We start from the raw sequence: 10,556 nt of genomic DNA, 5'->3' as shown, positions 1-10,556 counted from the left end.
CACCTGGTTTTAATTCAGTTCTGTTTCATTTGAAGGAGACCCTCCAGATAACTACAAAGGGAAGCATTTGTGATTCTATGTAGGAATAAGTGCTTCTCTTTGGGGCAGTCTTGTTGGTGTTTTATCATCATGGGTGTTTTATCATCATGCTGCCATCGCTGCTGCAGCATAACCATTGTAAACACTTGAGGGTGCTGTTTTACCCCAAGTTTTGGTCTGGCACTTTGTTTTTTGCTTAGTCTGATCCAATCCTTTCTAAAAAAGGACTCTAGTCTTTTCTACATTCAGAAACTATGAAGAGAGTCACATCTGCATAACGTGCTTCAAATGTGTGAAAAGTCCACCCATGCTCCTGAACGATGAGGCGTTCCAAAGATATTAACGCAGCAAACAAAGCTTAACAGCCTTTCAAAAGTACCCAAGTGCCAACTAGCACAGGAAAGCCAAAGAGGCAAGAACACGCTTATAATGGGTGCTGTAACCCAAACTGCTCAGATCAGCCCATCCTTGCAACAGGCAGCATGCTCCTGGTGTATCTGACTGCAAATGACCTCCTCTGATGCTACAGAATTTACATTTTCAAAATGGACAAGATTTTCAACTACTACAGCTGTCACCATCGGTACCCTCACAATGGCACTGACTTGTCTGTTGTATTTGGTAAGTGCTATTTGTTGGGGTAGTTTCAAGTGACCAGTGCTTCAGGAGACAATGGCCACAATGAGTTCTACATGCGTTGGTCATTTAATCACGGTATTCCACACATTAAGATTACTTCAAATGGCAGCATTGATTGGTCCTATGTTCATAAGTGCTTCTCTTTGGGGTAGTTTTAATGAGGAAATGAACTGCAGGCAGGGCTCCACCTCATTTGAGTTTCTTTTCCTGCTATTGAAAATGTGTTGCACCCATATAACGTTCGTCCCAATTTGTAGCTTTTAAATGCTGAACGGGTAAGGCTAAATTTGGCCACTATTTTGCATCCTCCTCTTTACCCGCTTTTTCATATCCTTGCCCTCTGGACTGCAAACCGGCTGATGTCTACTCTAACTTTAGCATCTTTCTTTTCAACCAAAGCAGAAAGTGCTATCAAGTTGGGGTAAATGTTTGCTGACTGACTCCCCTGTGTCCACCTGGTTTTAATTCAGTTCTGTTTCATTTGAAGGAGACCCTCCAGATGACTACAAAGGGAAGCATTTGTGATTCTATGTAGGAATAAGTGCTTCTCTTTGGGGCAGTCTTGTTGGTGTTTTATCATCATGGGTGTTTTATCATCATGCTGCCATCGCTGCTGCAGCATAACCATTGTAAACACTTGAGGGTGCTGTTTTACCCCAAGTTTTGGTCTGGCACTTTGTTTTTTTGCTTAGTCTGATCCAATCCTTTCTAAAAAAGGACTCTAGTCTTTTCTACATTCAGAAACTATGAAGAGAGTCACATCTGCATAACGTGCTTCAAATGTGTGAAAAGTCCACCCATGCTCCTGAACGATGAGGCGTTCCAAAGATATTAACGCAGCAAACAAAGCTTAACAGCCTTTCAAAAGTACCCAAGTGCCAACTAGCACAGGAAAGCCAAAGAGGCAAGAACACGCTTATAATGGGTGCTGTAACCCAAACTGCTCAGATCAGCCCATCCTTGCAACAGGCAGCATGCTCCTGGTGTATCTGACTGCAAATGACCTCCTCTGATGCTACAGAATTTACATTTTCAAAATGGACAAGATTTTCAACTACTACAGCTGTCACCATCGGTACCCTCACAATGGCACTGACTTGTCTGTTGTATTTGGTAAGTGCTATTTGTTGGGGTAGTTTCAAGTGACCAGTGCTTCAGGAGACAATGACCACAATGAGTTCTACATGCGTTGGTCATTTAATCACGGTATTCCACACATTAAGATTACTTCAAATGGCAGCATTGATTGGTCCTATGTTCATAAGTGCTTCTCTTTGGGGTAGTTTTAATGAGGAAATGAACTGCAGGCAGGGCTCCACCTCATTTGAGTTTCTTTTCCTGCTATTGAAAATGTGTTGCACCCATATAACGTTCGTCCCAACATGTAGCTTTTAAATGTTGAACAGGTAAGGCTAAATTTGGCCACTATTTTGAATCTTCATCTTCACCGCTTTTTCAAATTCCTTGCCCTCAGGACTGCAAACCGGCTGATGTCTACTCTAACTTTAGCATCTTTCTTTTCAACCAAAGCAGAAAGTGCTATCAAGTTGGGGTAAATGTTTGCTGACTGACTCCCCTGTGTCCACCTGGTTTTAATTCAGTTCTGTTTCATTTGAAGGAGACCCTCCAGATAACTACAAAGGGAAGCATTTGTGATTCTATGTAGGAATAAGTGCTTCTCTTTGGGGCAGTCTTGTTGGTGTTTTATCATCATGGGTGTTTTATCATCATGCTGCCATCGCTGCTGCAGCATAACCATTGTAAACACTTGAGGGTGCTGTTTTACCCCAAGTTTTTGTCTGGCACTTTGTTTTTTTGCTTAGTCTGATCCAGTCCTTTCTAAAAAAGGACTCTAGTCTTTTCTACATTCAGAAACTATGAAGAGAGTCACATCTGCATAACGTGCTTCAAATGTGTGAAAAGTCCACCCATGCTCCTCAACGATGAGGCGTTCCAAAGATATTAACGCAGCAAACAAAGCATAACAGCCTTTCAAAAGTACCCAAGTGCCAGCTAGCACAGGAAAGATTTTCAACTACTACAGCTGTCACCATCGGTACCCTCACAATGGCACTGACTTGTCTGTTGTATTTGGTAAGTGCTATTTGTTGGGGTAGTTTCAAGTGACCAGTGCTTCAGGAGACAATGGCCACAATGAGTTCTACATGCGTTGGTCATTTAATCACGGTATTCCACACATTAAGATTACTTCAAATGGCAGCATTGATTGGTCCTATGTTCATAAGTGCTTCTCTTTGGGGTAGTTTTAATGAGGAAATGAACTGCAGGCAGGGCTCCACCTCATTTGAGTTTCTTTTCCTGCTATTGAAAATGTGTTGCACCCATATAACGTTCGTCCCAACATGTAGCTTTTAAATGTTGAACAGGTAAGGCTAAATTTGGCCACTATTTTGAATCTTCATCTTCACCGCTTTTTCAAATTCCTTGCCCTCAGGACTGCAAACCGGCTGATGTCTACTCTAACTTTAGCATCTTTCTTTTCAACCAAAGCAGAAAGTGCTATCAAGTTGGGGTAAATGTTTGCTGACTGACTCCCCTGTGTCCACCTGGTTTTAATTCAGTTCTGTTTCATTTGAAGGAGACCCTCCAGATAACTACAAAGGGAAGCATTTGTGATTCTATGTAGGAATAAGTGCTTCTCTTTGGGGCAGTCTTGTTGGTGTTTTATCATCATGGGTGTTTTATCATCATGCTGCCATCGCTGCTGCAGCATAACCATTGTAAACACTTGAGGGTGCTGTTTTACCCCAAGTTTTTGTCTGGCACTTTGTTTTTTTGCTTAGTCTGATCCAGTCCTTTCTAAAAAAGGACTCTAGTCTTTTCTACATTCAGAAACTATGAAGAGAGTCACATCTGCATAACGTGCTTCAAATGTGTGAAAAGTCCACCCATGCTCCTCAACGATGAGGCGTTCCAAAGATATTAACGCAGCAAACAAAGCATAACAGCCTTTCAAAAGTACCCAAGTGCCAGCTAGCACAGGAAAGATTTTCAACTACTACAGCTGTCACCATCGGTACCCTCACAATGGCACTGACTTGTCTGTTGTATTTGGTAAGTGCTATTTGTTGGGGTAGTTTCAAGTGACCAGTGCTTCAGGAGACAATGGCCACAATGAGTTCTACATGCGTTGGTCATTTAATCACGGTATTCCACACATTAAGATTACTTCAAATGGCAGCATTGATTGGTCCTATGTTCATAAGTGCTTCTCTTTGGGGTAGTTTTAATGAGGAAATGAACTGCAGGCAGGGCTCCACCTCATTTGAGTTTCTTTTCCTGCTATTGAAAATGTGTTGCACCCATATAACGTTCGTCCCAATTTGTAGCTTTTAAATGCTGAACGGGTAAGGCTAAATTTGGCCACTATTTTGCATCCTCCTCTTTACCCGCTTTTTCATATCCTTGCCATCCGGACTGCAAACCGGCTGATGTCTACTCAAACTTTAGCATCTTTCTTTTCAACCAAAGCAGAAAGTGCTATCAAGTTGGGGTAAATGTTTGCTGACTGACTCCCCTGTGTCCACCTGGTTTTAATTCAGTTCTGTTTCATTTGAAGGAGACCCTCCAGATAACTACAAAGGGAAGCATTTGTGATTCTATGTAGGAATAAGTGCTTCTCTTTGGGGCAGTCTTGTTGGTGTTTTATCATCATGGGTGTTTTATCATCATGCTGCCATCGCTGCTGCAGCATAACCATTGTAAACACTTGAGGGTGCTGTTTTACCCCAAGTTTTGGTCTGGCACTTTGTTTTTTGCTTAGTCTGATCCAATCCTTTCTAAAAAAGGACTCTAGTCTTTTCTACATTCAGAAACTATGAAGAGAGTCACATCTGCATAACGTGCTTCAAATGTGTGAAAAGTCCACCCATGCTCCTGAACGATGAGGCGTTCCAAAGATATTAACGCAGCAAACAAAGCTTAACAGCCTTTCAAAAGTACCCAAGTGCCAACTAGCACAGGAAAGCCAAAGAGGCAAGAACACGCTTATAATGGGTGCTGTAACCCAAACTGCTCAGATCAGCCCATCCTTGCAACAGGCAGCATGCTCCTGGTGTATCTGACTGCAAATAACCTCCTCTGATGCTACAGAATTTACATTTTCAAAATGGACAAGATTTTCAACTACTACAGCTGTCACCATCGGTACCCTCACAATGGCACTGACTTGTCTGTTGTATTTGGTAAGTGCTATTTGTTGGGGTAGTTTCAAGTGACCAGTGCTTCAGGAGACAATGGCCACAATGAGTTCTACATGCGTTGGTCATTTAATCACGGTATTCCACACATTAAGATTACTTCAAATGGCAGCATTGATTGGTCCTATGTTCATAAGTGCTTCTCTTTGGGGTAGTTTTAATGAGGAAATGAACTGCAGGCAGGGCTCCACCTCATTTGAGTTTCTTTTCCTGCTATTGAAAATGTGTTGCACCCATATAACGTTCGTCCCAACATGTAGCTTTTAAATGTTGAACAGGTAAGGCTAAATTTGGCCACTATTTTGAATCTTCATCTTCACCGCTTTTTCAAATTCCTTGCCCTCAGGACTGCAAACCGGCTGATGTCTACTCTAACTTTAGCATCTTTCTTTTCAACCAAAGCAGAAAGTGCTATCAAGTTGGGGTAAATGTTTGCTGACTGACTCCCCTGTGTCCACCTGGTTTTAATTCAGTTCTGTTTCATTTGAAGGAGACCCTCCAGATAACTACAAAGGGAAGCATTTGTGATTCTATGTAGGAATAAGTGCTTCTCTTTGGGGCAGTCTTGTTGGTGTTTTATCATCATGGGTGTTTTATCATCATGCTGCCATCACTGCTGCAGCATAACCATTGTAAACACTTGAGGGTGCTGTTTTACCCCAAGTTTTTGTCTGGCACTTTGTTTTTTTGCTTAGTCTGATCCAGTCCTTTCTAAAAAAGGACTCTAGTCTTTTCTACATTCAGAAACTATGAAGAGAGTCACATCTGCATAACGTGCTTCAAATGTGTGAAAAGTCCACCCATGCTCCTCAACGATGAGGCGTTCCAAAGATATTAACGCAGCAAACAAAGCATAACAGCCTTTCAAAAGTACCCAAGTGCCAGCTAGCACAGGAAAGATTTTCAACTACTACAGCTGTCACCATCGGTACCCTCACAATGGCACTGACTTGTCTGTTGTATTTGGTAAGTGCTATTTGTTGGGGTAGTTTCAAGTGACCAGTGCTTCAGGAGACAATGGCCACAATGAGTTCTACATGCGTTGGTCATTTAATCACGGTATTCCACACATTAAGATTACTTCAAATGGCAGCATTGATTGGTCCTATGTTCATAAGTGCTTCTCTTTGGGGTAGTTTTAATGAGGAAATGAACTGCAGGCAGGGCTCCACCTCATTTGAGTTTCTTTTCCTGCTATTGAAAATGTGTTGCACCCATATAACGTTCGTCCCAATTTGTAGCTTTTAAATGCTGAACGGGTAAGGCTAAATTTGGCCACTATTTTGCATCCTCCTCTTTACCCGCTTTTTCATATCCTTGCCATCCGGACTGCAAACCGGCTGATGTCTACTCAAACTTTAGCATCTTTCTTTTCAACCAAAGCAGAAAGTGCTATCAAGTTGGGGTAAATGTTTGCTGACTGACTCCCCTGTGTCCACCTGGTTTTAATTCAGTTCTGTTTCATTTGAAGGAGACCCTCCAGATAACTACAAAGGGAAGCATTTGTGATTCTATGTAGGAATAAGTGCTTCTCTTTGGGGCAGTCTTGTTGGTGTTTTATCATCATGGGTGTTTTATCATCATGCTGCCATCGCTGCTGCAGCATAACCATTGTAAACACTTGAGGGTGCTGTTTTACCCCAAGTTTTGGTCTGGCACTTTGTTTTTTGCTTAGTCTGATCCAATCCTTTCTAAAAAAGGACTCTAGTCTTTTCTACATTCAGAATCTATGAAGAGAGTCACATCTGCATAACGTGCTTCAAATGTGTGAAAAGTCCACCCATGCTCCTGAACGATGAGGCGTTCCAAAGATATTAACGCAGCAAACAAAGCTTAACAGCCTTTCAAAAGTACCCAAGTGCCAACTAGCACAGGAAAGCCAAAGAGGCAAGAACACGCTTATAATGGGTGCTGTAACCCAAACTGCTCAGATCAGCCCATCCTTGCAACAGGCAGCATGCTCCTGGTGTATCTGACTGCAAATAACCTCCTCTGATGCTACAGAATTTACATTTTCAAAATGGACAAGATTTTCAACTACTACAGCTGTCACCATCGGTACCCTCACAATGGCACTGACTTGTCTGTTGTATTTGGTAAGTGCTATTTGTTGGGGTAGTTTCAAGTGACCAGTGCTTCAGGAGACAATGGCCACAATGAGTTCTACATGCGTTGGTCATTTAATCACGGTATTCCACACATTAAGATTACTTCAAATGGCAGCATTGATTGGTCCTATGTTCATAAGTGCTTCTCTTTGGGGTAGTTTTAATGAGGAAATGAACTGCAGGCAGGGCTCCACCTCATTTGAGTTTCTTTTCCTGCTATTGAAAATGTGTTGCACCCATATAACGTTCGTCCCAATTTGTAGCTTTTAAATGCTGAACGGGTAAGGCTAAATTTGGCCACTATTTTGCATCCTCCTCTTTACCCGCTTTTTCATATCCTTGCCCTCCGGACTGCAAACCGGCTGATGTCTACTCTAACTTTAGCATCTTTCTTTTCAACCAAAGCAGAAAGTGCTATCAAGTTGGGGTAAATGTTTGCTGACTGACTCCCCTGTGTCCACATGGTTTTAATTCAGTTCTGTTTCATTTGAAGGAGACCCTCCAGATGACTACAAAGGGAAGCATTTGTGATTCTATGTAGGAATAAGTGCTTCTCTTTGGGGCAGTCTTGTTGGTGTTTTATCACCATGGGTGTTTTATCATCATGCTGCCATCACTGCTGCAGCATAACCATTGTGAACACTTGAGGGTGCTGTTTTACCCCAAGTTTTGGTCCGGCACTTTGTTTTTTGCTTAGTCTGATCCAATCCTTTCTAAAAAAAGGACTCTAGTCTTTTCTACATTCAGAAACTATGAAGAGAGTCACATCTGCATAACGTGCTTCAAATGTGTGAAAAGTCCACCCATGCTCCTGAACGATGAGGCGTTCCAAAGATATTAACGCAGCAAACAAAGCTTAACAGCCTTTCAAAAGTACCCAAGTGCCAACTAGCACAGGAAAGCCAAAGAGGCAAGAACACGCTTATAATGGGTGCTGTAACCCAAACTGCTCAGATCAGCCCATCCTTGCAACAGGCAGCATGCTCCTGGTGTATCTGACTGCAAATGACCTCCTCTGATGCTACAGAATTTACATTTTCAAAATGGACAAGATTTTCAACTACTACAGCTGTCACCATCGGTACCCTCACAATGGCACTGACTTGTCTGTTGTATTTGGTAAGTGCTATTTGTTGGGGTAGTTTCAAGTGACCAGTGCTTCAGGAGACAATGGCCACAATGAGTTCTACATGCGTTGGTCATTTAATCACGGTATTCCACACATTAAGATTACTTCAAATGGCAGCATTGATTGGTCCTATGTTCATAAGTGCTTCTCTTTGGGGTAGTTTTAATGAGGAAATGAACTGCAGACAGGGCTCCACCTCATTTGAGTTTCTTTTCCTGCTATTGAAAATGTGTTGCACCCATATAACGTTCGTCCCAATTTGTAGCTTTTAAATGCTGAACGGGTAAGGCTAAATTTGGCCACTATTTTGCATCCTCCTCTTTACCCGCTTTTTCATATCCTTGCCCTCCGGACTGCAAACCGGCTGATGTCTACTCTAACTTTAGCATCTTTCTTTTCAACCAAAGCAGAAAGTGCTATCAAGTTGGGGTAAATGTTTGCTGACTGACTCCCCTGTGTCCACCTGGTTTTAATTCAGTTCTGTTTCATTTGAAGGAGACCCTCCAGATAACTACAAAGGGAAGCATTTGTGATTCTATGTAGGAATAAGTGCTTCTCTTTGGGGCAGTCTTGTTGGTGTTTTATCATCATGGGTGTTTTATCATCATGCTGCCATCGCTGCTTCAGCATAACCATTGTAAACACTTGAGGGTGCTGTTTTACCCCAAGTTTTTGTCTGGCACTTTGTTTTTTTGCTTAGTCTGATCCAGTCCTTTCTAAAAAAGGACTCTAGTCTTTTCTACATTCAGAAACTATGAAGAGAGTCACATCTGCATAACGTGCTTCAAATGTGTGAAAAGTCCACCCATGCTCCTCAACGATGAGGCGTTCCAAAGATATTAACGCAGCAAACAAAGCATAACAGCCTTTCAAAAGTACCCAAGTGCCAGCTAGCACAGGAAAGCCAAAGAGGCAAGAACACGCTTATAATGGGTGCTGTAACCCAAACTGCTCAGATCAGCCCATCCTTGCAACAGGCAGCATGTTCCTGGTGTATCTGACTGCAAATGACCTCCTCTGATGCTACAGAATTTACATTTTCAAAATGGACAAGATTTTCAACTACTACAGCTGTCACCATCGGTACCCTCACAATGGCACTGACTTCTCATTTGTATTTGGTAAGTGCTATTTGTTGGGGTAGTTTCAAGTGACCAGTGCTTCAGGAGACAATGGCCACAATGAGTTCTACATGCGTTGGTCATTTAATCACGGTATTCCACACATTAAGATTACTTCAAATGGCAGCATTGATTGGTCCTATGTTCATAAGTGCTTCTCTTTGGGGTAGTTTTAATGAGGAAATGAACTGCAGGCAGGGCTCCACCTCATTTGAGTTTCTTTTCCTGCTATTGAAAATGTGTTGCACCCATATAACGTTCGTCCCAATTTGTAGCTTTTAAATGCTGAACGGGTAAGGCTAAATTTGGCCACTATTTTGCATCCTCCTCTTTACCCGCTTTTTCATATCCTTGCCATCCGGACTGCAAACCGGCTGATGTCTACTCAAACGTTAGCATCTTTCTTTTCAACCAAAGCAGAAAGTGCTATCAAGTTGGGGTAAATGTTTGCTGACTGACTCCCCTGTGTCCACATGGTTTTAATTCAGTTCTGTTTCATTTGAAGGAGACCCTCCAGATGACTACAAAGGGAAGCATTTGTGATTCTATGTAGGAAGTGCTTCTCTTTGGGGCAGTCTTGTTGGTGTTTTATCATCATGGGTGTTTTATCATCATGCTGCCATCACTGCTGCAGCATAACCATTGTAAACACTTGAGGGTGCTGTTTTACCCCAAGTTTTGGTCTGGCACTTTGTTTTTTGCTTAGTCTGATCCAATCCTTTCTAAAAAAGGACTCTAGTCTTTTCTACATTCAGAAACTATGAAGAGAGTCACATCTGCATAACGTGCTTCAAATGTGTGAAAAGTCCACCCATGCTCCTGAACGATGAGCCGTTCCAAAGATATTAACGCAGCAAACAAAGCTTAACAGCCTTTCAAAAGTACCCAAGTGCCAACTAGCACAGGAAAGCCAAAGAGGCAAGAACACGCTTATAATGGGTGCTGTAACCCAAACTGCTCAGATCAGCCCATCCTTGCAACAGGCAGCATGCTCCTGGTGTATCTGACTGCAAATGACCTCCTCTGATGCTACAGAATTTACATTTTCAAAATGGACAAGATTTTCAACTACTACAGCTGTCACCATCGGTACCCTCACAATGGCACTGACTTGTCTGTTGTATTTGGTAAGTGCTATTTGTTGGGGTAGTTTCAAGTGACCAGTGCTTCAGGAGACAATGACCACAATGAGTTCTACATGCGTTGGTCATTTAATCACGGTATTCCACACATTAAGATTACTTCAAATGGCAGCATTGATTGGTCCTATGTTCATAAGTGCTTCTCCTTGGGGTAGTTT

This window comes from Garra rufa, unplaced genomic scaffold (assembly GCF_049309525.1).
Source record: "Garra rufa unplaced genomic scaffold, GarRuf1.0 hap1_unplaced_006, whole genome shotgun sequence".
Classification (NCBI taxonomy): Eukaryota; Metazoa; Chordata; class Actinopteri; order Cypriniformes; family Cyprinidae; genus Garra; species Garra rufa.
The sequence above is the reverse complement of the archived record's forward strand: the minus strand, read 5'-3'. Positions refer to the sequence as shown.